The following is a 13,468-nucleotide window of genomic DNA, read 5'->3' as shown; positions in this document are numbered from 1 at the left end:
TTGATAAATCAAGGAAACTAAATTTTATGTACATAGTCAAGGAATATTTACATTCTCATAAGTTCCATAAATTCATACTTTAGGAATATTTGTTGCTTCAGTTAAACTATTGTAGTTAGGATGCATCTAAATGTGGCTTAGAATTATTGTAGAATAATTATTTTATTAGTAAATATCATTCTTGCTTTATTATTACTTAATCTTTTCATTCTATTGTTCCTGTTAACCTGTTGCAATTTGGATAATGTAAGTCCGGTTTAGAATTGAAGTGTAGCTATGTAATTAGATTTTAAGTTGCTCGCTTTGGAAAGGCCAGAAATCTCATGACATCAAAGATGTGTGTGAACTTATCTGCCAGGTTACATCCAGCAGGAATGGTGTTGATTTCATTGTGTGCGCAAGCATGCAAGATTGAGTTGCTGAGGTTCAGTGCTATTCCGACAGCCTTATGTGAATTACATTCGACGTTGCATCCTCTCGAACTTGCGTTTTCTATGTCACAATCTGGCTGTGATGACCTGGATAAGGAAGAGCATTGGCAGGAACTACGAGGTCATGTTGCAGCGTATCCTGAAGATGAGTTTCCACTTCTCTGTGATGACCTTAATGCACATGATGGTCACTAAGAATTTTTATAGCTGCCATGGTGGTAATACTTTCGGTACCTGATATGATGATGGAGCTCATATTTTAGGTTTCACTTGTGGAGACTGCAGCAAGCAAATTGACCTTATTGTTGTTCAGCACCGTGATCTACGACGAAGAAAGGATGTGAATGTTATATCATCTGCCTGTATTACACCTCTGCATAAGGTAGGCATAAGGACCTCTATGCCCCTGAGAACATAAAGTGGTAGAAGCTTAAAGACTAGAAGGAGACCCTAGCAACAACATAAATTTTCCTCTTGTTGATCTTAATGCATTTGACAACATGTAGACACATTCTACAGATCTTTCACTGCAACCGTCACAGTAAACTTGGGTACGATATAACCTAGTTCCTCTTGTATTGAATATCTAACGTTCCTATGGATGATTGCAGTCCAAGAAGAGTTGTAGGATAAGACGAAGGCATACTGTATATAAATCTCAGTCGAGACGCACTCACTGTAATGACCTGTGTACAAGGTGTATCAGAACTATACTGACAGAGAAATCAGGGATGCTCTTCGTGTAATGTTGAGAATGATGGTGCAGTCAGATTCTCGGGGAAAAGTTTCCTCTTGAGGAAATTAAAGTGACCTTGTTACTTCCGGTCATGCAGTTCAGATTGATGAACTTGCTCTATTTGCTATGTCAGAGAGTCAGCCGCTGTGCGTCAGAAAAGAGAAGGGAGGGGAAGTGAAATTTGGAGAAATAGGTAATTCTCGATGTGAATGCACAAGTTTCTCGTTCTTTTCGCATAGTCGCTTCCACACTCCGGTAGGCACTGTACAGTTTGTTCTACACGAATTGACTACTATGTGAACCCTATAGAAAGAGAAGACATCTTGTAACAAGAATACAGGAAGCTTTCCAAACCGTTCGCCACACACTACACATCCTGGACATAGTCCATAGTCACTCACTACTATGCCATAGTGAACTATACACCAAAGTAGGAGGGGGCCTTATTGAACATACACTGTAATCAAACCATTGGGCATGTTGATTCCTTCGTTCAGTATTTCATTGAGTTTACAATACTATGAGGGAAGGTATACACAATCTTCGAGCATGTTCATTAATATAGAATATTACTGCGACAAACAGACGAGTGGAGAAACAATCTGGTGCTTTCCTTGATAAACATGCGTGTCTTAAATACAGTGTGTTCTTTAACTCTGTGTGCAGTTACGGCTATTTGATAAATGGACTGTGGATATTGCCTGTTAGAGACAATCCTTTCGAAGTTGTATGAGGAAGCATTATCTCTGTCTGCTCATACACTCCACAATACCTCCCTACCCTTATCTTCCCTGAAAGGCGGCAGCAGCTCTTCAATTTCAATAGCGCACCAGGAAGTAACAATTTAACCTCATTTTCTCAAAAATATAATTTTTCCCGCCAGCCTGATTGAACCATTATTCTTAACATAATACGTAGAGCATTCTTGAATATTTGTCGGTGTAATTCTGATAAACACTGTACACCACTGAGCTCAAGGGAGGAAGAAGATAACTGTTTTCCATCTGACGAAAATTGACACAAGTAATGAGCACACTGTCTGCATTAGAGACAAAGATGACCAGAGATTAGAGGACAAACAATAAATCCTCAATCATTGGCAACAACATTTGTAGATATTTCCTGCATTGAATTACCACATCACCCTATTCCTGATGGTAAGTCCCATCCTATGCATCACATCAAAGGAAGTGGAGAGTGCCATTAGGAATATGATGGATCAAAAAGTGCCAGGACCGGATGACCATCCAGCAAACTTCTGGAAGATGAGGCAGTTTAAAGAACTCATTATCAACTGGCTGACAAGCTTATTCAGTGCCAGAGTTGACTCTGGCTCTGTTCCCAGTCATTGGGCTGTAAACATCCTTGTGCCTATTTTTGAGCAAAATAACGATTCAGCAGAATGTGCAAATAACCATCCAAATTGCACCCAATTGTACATGAGAAGATCTTTTAGAGTAGCCTTCATTATTGACTGGGTGAAATCGCCGGCATTATTGCTATCCAATGCTTCTTCATTAAGGGTGTTGGAACAACTCATGCAATTTTCACTGCCAGAATGCTAATTGAAAAGCACTGAGAGCACCAGCCGGCAGTGTACATTGTCTTCCTTGATACTGGAATTACTTTCAGCCGTGTTACTACGGCTTGTTGCTGTATACGGTGTTGAATGTTGACAGATTTAGAAAGGTAAGAAGTAGCAATTACACAACATGAGAATGTGTACACTTCATTAGTCGATGGGCATCGCAGCCGTCACTCGTGATGCATAGGATATGTCACCAATGGTTTGATCATGTCCTTTTGCAGTACCTGACGCAGTTGACAATTCCACCTAATCCTTTGAAATTACTTTACAATATCCACTATAAGGAACATTGAATGTAATATACAAAAATTTAAAACTAGAAATGCTGCTGGGATGGGTAAAATTTCTGGGCATATACGAAAGTCAGTTCTTTGAGATATTGATTAGAGTATGTATGAAACAGCTACACCAGATGAATGAATACTTAGTATAGTAGCACTCTGTGTATAGAGAAAATGTGCTAAACTTAGGGCTAGTAATTACACAATAGTCGTCTTGACTTGTGTTGCATGCAAGCTCTTGGAATGCATTCTTTCTGATTATGTTATACACATGTAAGAAATTACCAACTGGCTCGATATAAGGTAGTTCAGATTTAGGAAACATTATTCCACTGAAGCTCATCTTGTGGATTCCAGCATGATATAGCAGATATATTAGATTCAGGAAGTCAAATGTATCACGATTGACAAATCCAAGGATTTTCTTAGGGTAGATCTCGGGAAACTACTGACAAAAAAATTAGTGCGTTCGGGATAGATAAAACAGTGGCTAAATGGGTGACTATAAAGATATGGCCAAATTATTAAAAATTCGAGAATTGAACAGATAAGATGTTACCAATTTTAAAGTTGATGACATTAGTACTTTTTATGCACCCCCTTAGCTTTCATGAGCGACTTGATTAGACTGGGCATACCCTCAAACAGTATTTTACACTGACTCTTTAAATCGTCATCATGACACCAGATCTGACCGAGCTTCTCAATAAAGCCAATTTTTGTCGTTATAATTTTTTGGACTTTTCTTTGCTATTTTCTAAGGATATTCTATGGGGTTCATGTCTGGACTGTTTGTAGGCTTTGTTCTTGCATAAAAATCTTATCTTGCATAAAAATAAATTCACTTTGGCCGAATTACTCTTGGACCTGAGCTACCAAACGGGTTCTTAATACTATACTGTTCACGTCTCATAGTTCCTTCTACAATATACACTGACTGACAGTGACAATGCAACACCAAGGAGGAGTGGTTCGAAAGGGATGAAAGTTGGGGAAAAAACAGAGACGGCACGGATGAATAATTGATGTTTATTTCAAACCGATATGCAGGTTACACAATGCGCACGGCATCGACTCAGTAGGATGTAGGACCACCGCGAGCGGCGATGCACGCAGAAACACGTCGAGGTACAGAGTCAATAAGAGTGCGGATGGTGTCCTGAGGGATGGTTCTCCATTCTCTGTCAACCATTTGCCACAGTTGGTCGTCCGTACGAAGCTGGGGCAGAGTTTGCAAACGGCGTCCAATGAGATCCCATACGTGTTCGATTGGTGAGAGATCCGGAGAGTAGGCTGGCCACGGAAGCATCTGTACACCTCGTAGAGAATGTTGGGAGATGCGAGCAGTGTGTGGGCGGGCATTATCCTGCTGAAACAGAGCATTGGGCAGCCCCTGAAGGTACGGGAGTGCCACCGGCCGCAGCACATGCTGCACGTAGCGGTGGGCATTTAACGTGCCTTGAATACGCACTAGAGGTGACGTGGAATCATACGCAATAGCGCCCCAAACCATGATGCCGCGTTGTCTAGCGGTAGGGCGCTCCACAGTTACTGCCGAATTTGACCATTCTCCACGCCGACGCCACACTCGTCTGCGGTGACTATCACTGACAGAACAGAAGCGTGACTCATCGGAGAACACGACGTTCCGCCATTCCCTCATCCAAGTCGCTCTAGCCCGGCACCATGCCAGGCGTGCACGTCTATGCTGTGGAGTCAATGGTAGTCTTCTGAGCGGACGCCGGGAGTGCAGGCCTCCTTCAACCAATCGACGGGAAATTGTTCTGGTCGATATTGGAACAGCCAGGGTGTCTTGCACATGCTGAAGAATGGCGGTTGACGTGGCGTGCGGGGCTGCCACCGCTTGGCGGCGGATGCGCCGATCCTCGCGTGCTGACGTCACTCGGGCTGCGCCTGGACCCCTCGCACGTGCCACATGTCCCTGCGCCAACCATCTTCGCCACAGGCGCTGCACCGTGGACACATCCCTATGGGTATCGGCTGCGATTTAACGAAGCGACCAACCTGCCCTTCTCAGCCCGATCACCATACCCCTCGTAAAGTCGTCTGTCTGCTGGAAATGCCTCCGTTGACGGCGGCCTGGCATTCTTAGCTATACACGTGTCCTGTGGCACACGACAACACGTTCTACAATGACTGTCGGCTGAGAAATCACGGTACGAAGTGGGCCATTCGCCAACGCCGTGTCCCATTTATCGTTCGCTACGTGCGCAGCACAGCGGCGCATTTCACATCATGAGCATACCTCAGTGCCGTCAGTCTACCCTGCAATTGGCATAAAGTTCTGACCACTCCTTCTTGGTGTTGCATTTGCTCTGTCAGTCAGTGTATAATCGTCCACAGCCATACCAAGAAAACACACTGCAGACCATCACTAAAGTTGGATGCTTCACTCAATCTGGATGGAATGCTTCTCCTTATCTTCTGACATATTGACTTGTCTCTTCTATGACAGGAAATACCGATTCGTCACTAAAGCAAACCTGAAATAAATAAAACAAATAAGCCTAGCATTAAATGCAATAAGCTGTATGGTTTAAAAGAAGAATTTCATACATTTACTGTGCTGTACGGTTACATCACTTAGATTGGGTTATAATGGAATAATGAATGGTAATTTAGGAATTACAGTAATTGTCATGGACTTGCCTGTTTCCATTCATCAGATGACCAATTCTGGAGAGTCGTGGCACACTGGAACCTCATTACAGCCATAGCAGGAGTAAACTTCGCTTTGCCTTGAGATCATCTTGCTTTCATTCCAGCATTAAACAGCTCTCGCCTCAGAGTCCTGGCTAATACAAATGACCCATACTCTTCTAATTTCTTACGTAAATCCAAACGAGTATCCTTGCGGTTGTTTACTGACAAATTAATCAGTTTTGCTTCCTCCTTGGGGTTGGTTTCTTCTTCTGCACACATTTTCCAACACGTTGTTGACATTTTGTCTTGGGCCGATGACCTTCGATGTTAGGCCCCTTAAAACAACAAGCATCATCATCATCATCACATTTTGTCTTCCCGTTATCTTCACATTTTAAAATTCTACTTACAGATTGCTGTGGTATTTGCAATCTAGAATCTATTTCTTGTTGTGATTGATGTTTCTCTAGAAGTAGCTCTCTGACAATGCCTTTCTTGTCGAAAGGTCTCTTCGTCTCCCCATAACATCAAAATTTGACTGTTCTCTAGAACCACTCTTAAGAAATATCAACTGAACTCCGGAATAGTATCAATAATACATGTAATTTACAGAATGCACAGTCTTAACAATAGGTCTCATTATTTACTTCCAAACAGCAACAATATGCAGGTAATAAAGATAAACAACAGAACATGCTCACTAACAAAAATGACACAAAACCATGTGAATAATGAAATTACATTGTGGTTCTCACTGTAGCCACTGTATGAAAAAAATACAATAGTGTGGACCAGGATATCCCAAGTGGAAACTTTGCCTCCAAGCAAGTTCAAGGATTAGGCTATAAAGGTCGATAGTTTACATAAAGGTAGAAATATACCTTTTACCATTAAAATTTGGCCACGTCTGGTGTGTAACAATTATGGGATTTGGTCCCACAGGGCAGTATGATAAGACCTTTATTTTCTGATATATTAAACAATATGAATAATGAACTGAAAAAAGTGATGAGGCTCTGTGTAATAAATATGTTTCAGGATTATGAGTAACTGAAAAAGACCTTGACAATATTGTAAGATGGACATCGGGCAATGCTATATTCGTAAACATGGTGAAAAGTCAGTTTCTTTGTTTCACATATAGAAAGAGTCCTCTCCGGTTTTATTATTGTATTGATGGGTGAAATTTCTTTATGGGGATCTCTGTAAGTACCTAACTATTCATAATAAGGATATAGCTTCATTATGGTAATCATTTAAACATATTGAAAATAAAATTTACAGATCTCTTAATATGATTATGAGGTTATTTAGGGGTTGTAAATGAGAGGGCATATAAATCTCCAGCTAAGCCACAATGAGAGTGTGAGACCATCACCAGTATTACTTGAGTAGAGAACAGGAAATGATCCACAGAAATATCTCCATTTCTTGCGGGTGATTTCTAACAAAAGAGTTGTGTTACAGAGATGTTGCAAAGTTACAGCTGGGGAGACTTGGAGAAAGGAGACAAGTTGTTTGTTTAAGCAGTATATTCTGAGATGTCATTGGAGAGATGGCTTGGAATGACATCAGTTGATGAATACATTTAAGTCATGTTCTTTAACTGTAGGAAAGGTCACAACATGAAGATAAGTTTGAATTCAAGGGGACAAATTTTGGCAAATGTTCACTTATAGGAAAATGATTTAGTGATTGAAATAATATGTTTCATATATTTCCACAATCTTTTTTCTATATAAACAACCAACAGCCCTAATTGCTGTCGTTTGATTGATTCATTGATTGATTCATTCATTGATTGGGACATTAACTGATTTATGCTTTTGGTCTTAATGTGATGTACAGAGGGGGGAATGATGGATATTTCTATGCTTATGATTTAAGCATTGTCCACTTGTTGGGAAAGTGGTAGGAGTATTGTGGGATTATTTGATATTACAGTGAAGTGTTTTTGGAAAGAAAGTATATAGGAACGTGGAAATGAACAAAGAGGTGACAAGTCAACTCATATGTAGGAAGATGGGAACAGGGCAGTACGAATATAAGAGGATGAAGAAAATGGCTAGTCATTGTGGAATTAGGGATCAACAGAAAGAGAAACAGAAGCAAGGAATGGTATTGGGTAATGATTCGGAGATACTGCTTACTATTATTTATTTTCCTAAAATTGTACATGTTCACATACATGGAAGTACTTCCACCCATACATGTATGTGTACATATACTCTGCTGAATATTCACAAATATGTAGGTGATTTTAAATTTACAAATTTGCAATGTTCCTCCCTTTCTATGCTACTGTGTTTACTGCTGTCCAACAGTGTGTTCCTTTTCATGTTCTTATATCTCATCAATTGTTTGAAAAGCAGTGCCAAAGGGACTCAGGTTAAAACACAGCAGGTTATTGTGCAAGTTAGGTTCTGAAAAGGGTAAAAAATTAAATAAGTAAATGCAATGTAAATTTTAACCTAATAGAATTTGTATAGTATTATTTGAAGTAGTTGCACAAGTGGTATGTCTGTTGATTATGTTTGTAAAACAGAAAACATTATGAGTAAGAGTTTGTAAATTCTATACATTTATTAAGGATGAGCTGTGTGCTTAATAGAAAAAAAATAGCAAAAATTGTAGAATACTGTTTTTAGGAAATTGTCTTCTTCTCTGTCCTTTTAAAATTTAGTGCTTGATAATAATGTATTTTTGTGTACCATTTACCACCAAGGTAGACACCTCTCTTGCATTTAATGGGATTTTCATTTGATTGTTCCTTTCCATTATATATTTTTTAAATGGGGGATAAATTAATTATACTCTTCTTGTACCACTATGAAATTTATTTTCTCAGCTGTTTCTATTTTAGGCCTATATATTTTTATTCCTTACTTCTTTATTCTACTTGTCTTATTTCTTACTGACAGCCTTCCGAAGATACTAAGGAGGAAATATTCATAGAGGAACAAACTGATGAAAAGCTGTTGCCATACATCAAAGAAGAAACAAAGTATGTACACTACAAGTTTTATACAATATGGAATATGTTGTACCTATTCACAGTTGTGTTCAGTAGTGGTTGGTTTATCTCCAAAAGTGGCCATGTTCATCAGTTCAATCCTGTCTTTACAAGGTTACATTTAAACACTAATATCTGAAAATTCTATTGGTTAAAATTATCTAAAATATTCAGGAACTTTAAGGTCATATTTAATGTTCCATCATGTACTCGTAGTTTTATTCAATATATATCTACAAAAAGAATCTCTGGTAAAGCTAGATATTTTTGTAGTGTATTTGTTTACAATACCTTTAAGCAACCATGAAAAAGTGTTCTTTCTTTCACTTTCTCTGCATCATTTGTCATCAAATTCTTATCATCTGAAATGCTATCTGAAACTATTGCTTCCAGGTATTCTGAGTAATATTTTTATACGTTCATGCCAACAGTGACACACGGAAAAAGCTATACTTCTAGATTAGAAATTAAATCTTCTAATTCGAAATTGTTAAGTTTTATGTATATTGTAAACAATAAATATTTCAAACTAACATAATCAGTTTCATTAATCAATATAATGATGGCTCAGTTTAATAATGTGATAACTCGAAGAATGTCATTTTGAAATTATTTGGTTAGATTCCTTTTTTCTGATCATTTCTGTTCTCTTGTGTGTTAAGTCAGATTCCTCCATTTGTGGACGCCAAAGCAGATAATGTGTTGTAGAAATGAAACTTTGAGGTCAGTTATGCTACATCTTCGGTATCATAGTTTTCAAATAAAACTTGTGCATTGTTTTAAGCATAAAAAATTGTGCTATTGATTTATGTTCATTCCAGTGATGTGGTCACACTTTCTGATTCATTTAGTGTTCATTGTCAGTCAGGTGCTTCTAGTGTTTTGATTGCAAACATACTTACACAATTAGTATTAACTAATAAAATGGACAGGTACAAGTGGAATTTTAAATTTGTTCAGGTTGCCTAAAAAAATTCAGAATTCTTCAAGTAAGTGAATTTATTATCTCATAAAAGTAGATAAATAGGCGGTACATTATTGCTTCACGTCCGTATGTTTACCCTCAAAGTGCCCTACACGTGACCCCCGGGTGGTGCTAAGAAAGTAATAACTGTGTCTGCTGGACCTATCTTTTTAAAGATCCTCCAGCAATCGCAGAAGTATTTCATGGAAATGGCTCTTCTCAGAGCTACCAGACAAGAAACATCGGACCTTTCATCCATGTTTTCGAGCTTAACGTAGAAAGCATCAGCAGAGCAAAATGTAACTACCTATCCAAAGTTATCCCGAATAATAATATAGATGTTGTGGTTATACATGAAATCCATACAGCCCATAAAGAAGAGTTTCGGAAAAGGGGCCTCATTGATGGTTTCACAGCTCTTCGAGCAACATATCACAGTGCACATGGTATAGCTACTTATGTTCGTAATAATATCCAAGATGCCTCACTGCTCTTTCAAAACGAAGACAAAGACGAAGACATCCATTGTGTTGCTGTGCGAGTGGCACATGTTACTATTTTTAACATTTATAAACCCCCAAACGCACAGTGGTCAGGTACCGTACTCCCGACTGCTCAACACCCTGCAGTTTATATAGGCGACTTCAACAGCCATCACGAACTATGGAAGTACTCGAATAACAATGAATGTGGAAAGAAACTCGTAGAATGGACAGAAATGAACAATCTCCATCTGATTTTTTACCCAAAAGATCTTGGTACTTTCCAATGAGCTGCATGAAATAGGGATTTCAATCCTGACTTGTGATTTGTTAGCTGCAATGAGGCAGGACAGCCCTTACATACCAGTCGTAAAGTGTTAAGACATTTTCCCCACAGTCAACATGGCCCCATTGTAGTGGACATTGGCATCAAAATTCCTGTTGTACGGTCAATACCACATGCTCGGAGGAACTTCAGAAAAACAAACTTGTCAACATTCACCACTGAACTGGATAAATGTGTTCGGTGGATTGCTCCCAAGCACAATTACAAGCGTTTCGTAGATGCAGTTATGATGGAGGCTAAGAAGAAGAGTATGCCATAGAAAAGAATACATCCCTGGGGTTTGAATGCAAAGACTGATGCACTCTATAACGAATATCTGCATACTGGTGATGAAGACATAGCTGATGAACTTCTTTCCAGCATGGATACTACCCGGAGAGAACGGTGGATTGAAACAGTGGAGAATATCGACCTAACTCATTCCAGTAGAAGATCTTGGGGGCACCGCAGAAAACTTGGAGGAAGGACACATTTGGTGAAGGAACAGCCTGGAGTTACTCCGGATGAAGTAGCATCTCACATCGTCACAACTTCCCAAACTCCGCCGGGGTGAGTGGCTCAGACGGTTGAGGCGCTGGCCTCTGACCCCAACTTGGCATGTTCGATCCTGGCTCAGTCCGGTGGTATTTGAAGGTGCTCAAATACGTCAGCCTCGTGTCGGTAGATTTACTGGCACGTAAATGAACTCCCGCGGGACAAAGTTCCGGCACCGCGCCGGCTCCAAAAACCGTAAAAGAGTAGTTAGTGGGACGTAAAGCAAATAACATTATTATTAACTTCCCAAACTCCATCAGATAAGAAACATACCAAATACATATGGCGCCAGCTCCAAACTCTGGAATCAAGAACACCACGCACATCAAGGTATTCACAACCGCTTACGGTGCAAGACATCAATGCTGCTCTCAAATACGTTAAACCAAGTACAGCTCCAGATTTTGACGACATTCATCCAGAATTTCGCATTCATTTACGGAAGAATGCAAGAAGTTGGCTGTTAAGGTTTTTTACCGACCTTCTACAGAACAGACAACTCCCGGCAGAATTCAAACGAACGAAAGTGATTTCCATCTTGAAACCAGGTAAGCCTGCCAATGACCCAAGCAGTTATAGACCAGTTGCCCTTCTTTTTGAGAGGCTATTCCACAACAGAATCAGTGCAACTATTTTTCAGCGTATTACAGTTGATCAAGCTGGATTCAGGCCAAATCGCAGCTGCTGCGATCAAGTGCTTTCACTGACATTCCACATGGAAGCAGGTTTCCAGAAACAACTCAAGACCTCAGCTGTATTCATTGATCTTACAGCAGCATTTGACGCAGTCTGGAGGGAAGGATTAATTTACAAGCTTCTCAGAATTTTACCCTGTAGGACCATCGTGCAGGTTATAAGCAATATGCTCGATGACAGAAGATTTCGAGTGTGTATGGGAAATAGTATGAGTAGAGAAAGAAGCTCAAAAATGGATTACCTGAAGGATCGGTACTGTCTCCCCTACTGTTCAATTTGTATATCACTGATCTCCCAGAAATATCATCACAAACATTTTGTTATGCTGATATCATAACACTAGCTACTCAAATTCGAGTCCTTAGTGTGACAGAAGAAGTGCTACAAAGAGACCTGATTTCACTTGAAACATACTTCAAGAAATGGCAACTGTGTCCTAACCCTAACAAAACAGAAGTGTCATGTTTTCACCTGAATAATCGCCAAGCTGGCATTAAACTTCACATACGTTTTTGTCACCAAGAACTTCGGCATAGCAGCTATCCCAAATATTTGGGGATTACACTTGATCGCACACTATCTTACAAACAACATCTTATGAATCTGTTCAGAAAGCTCAAAACACGTAATATTATCCTTCAGGAATTGTATGGCTCAAGTTGGGGTTCATCAGCAAAGACTTCATGATCTTCTGCTTTGGGACTGGTATTCTCGTGTGCTGAGTACTGTGCACCAGTTTGGCTGGATAGCCCATATACAAGACTAACTGATACTCAACTGAATGCTAGCTTGGGGTTAATATCTGGTACTGTCCAGTCCACATCCATTTATTGGCTCCCAATTCTGTCAGGTATAATGCCACCTGTTTTAAAAAGATGAAATGCTACCATCCGAGAGTTCAAGAAGATAGAAATGAACCCTCAACTGCCTGTTTTGGATGATATTCCTGTTCTCAAAGTAACGAGACTCGAGTCACGACATCCATCTTTGCATGATGCTGTCGCATTGGCTGATGGGAATTTTCACCCTTTAGAAGAATGGAGAAGTCGCTGGAAAGTTGCCACAGACAGTTCCTTACACAACAACTTTTCTGGTGAACATCATCTACCGCGTAAGATTTGGACCACTCTGAATCGGGTGAGAACAAATCATGGACGATGCAGGGATGCCCTTTATAAGTGGAAATATATCTCATCACCAGAGTGCGACTTTGGTGCATCTCGACAGATGATCCCCATATTGTAAGTGAATGTGCACGACGTTCCTACACAGGTAGCCCGAGTAACTTTTTGGAACCAACAGAGGAAGCCATACAGTGGATCACTCAACTGGACATTCTGCTATAAAACATGTTTCTTGTCTGTGTACATTTGTAAATACTATATATTTGAATATATGTATCTAACTTGTTGCCCTATGCTAATAATAATAACAATAATAATAGGTAAATAACGTAGTGATATAATATTCTTTCAAAATTGTAATTATTGTCACTGACCTTACAAAGTACCACAAGTGTATGTCCTGTTTTAAAACATTTAATGCAGTAGTGTTTTTGAACTGTAGTTGTGACATTGCTAATTAATTTTTTGCTGTCACACCTTTGTTGGTTACTGTGTGAAATGATCTTTGATAATCCCTGGGAAATGATTCTATAGTCTCGGATTGGTGCTCTTAACCAAGCCCTTGTATCAGCAGGTCATGCGATGGCTAGTCGTAGCCTAAGGTTTGAC

This window comes from Anabrus simplex, chromosome X (assembly GCF_040414725.1).
Source record: "Anabrus simplex isolate iqAnaSimp1 chromosome X, ASM4041472v1, whole genome shotgun sequence".
In the NCBI taxonomy this organism is placed as follows: Eukaryota; Metazoa; Arthropoda; class Insecta; order Orthoptera; family Tettigoniidae; genus Anabrus; species Anabrus simplex.
Note: the sequence above shows the minus strand (reverse complement) of the source record.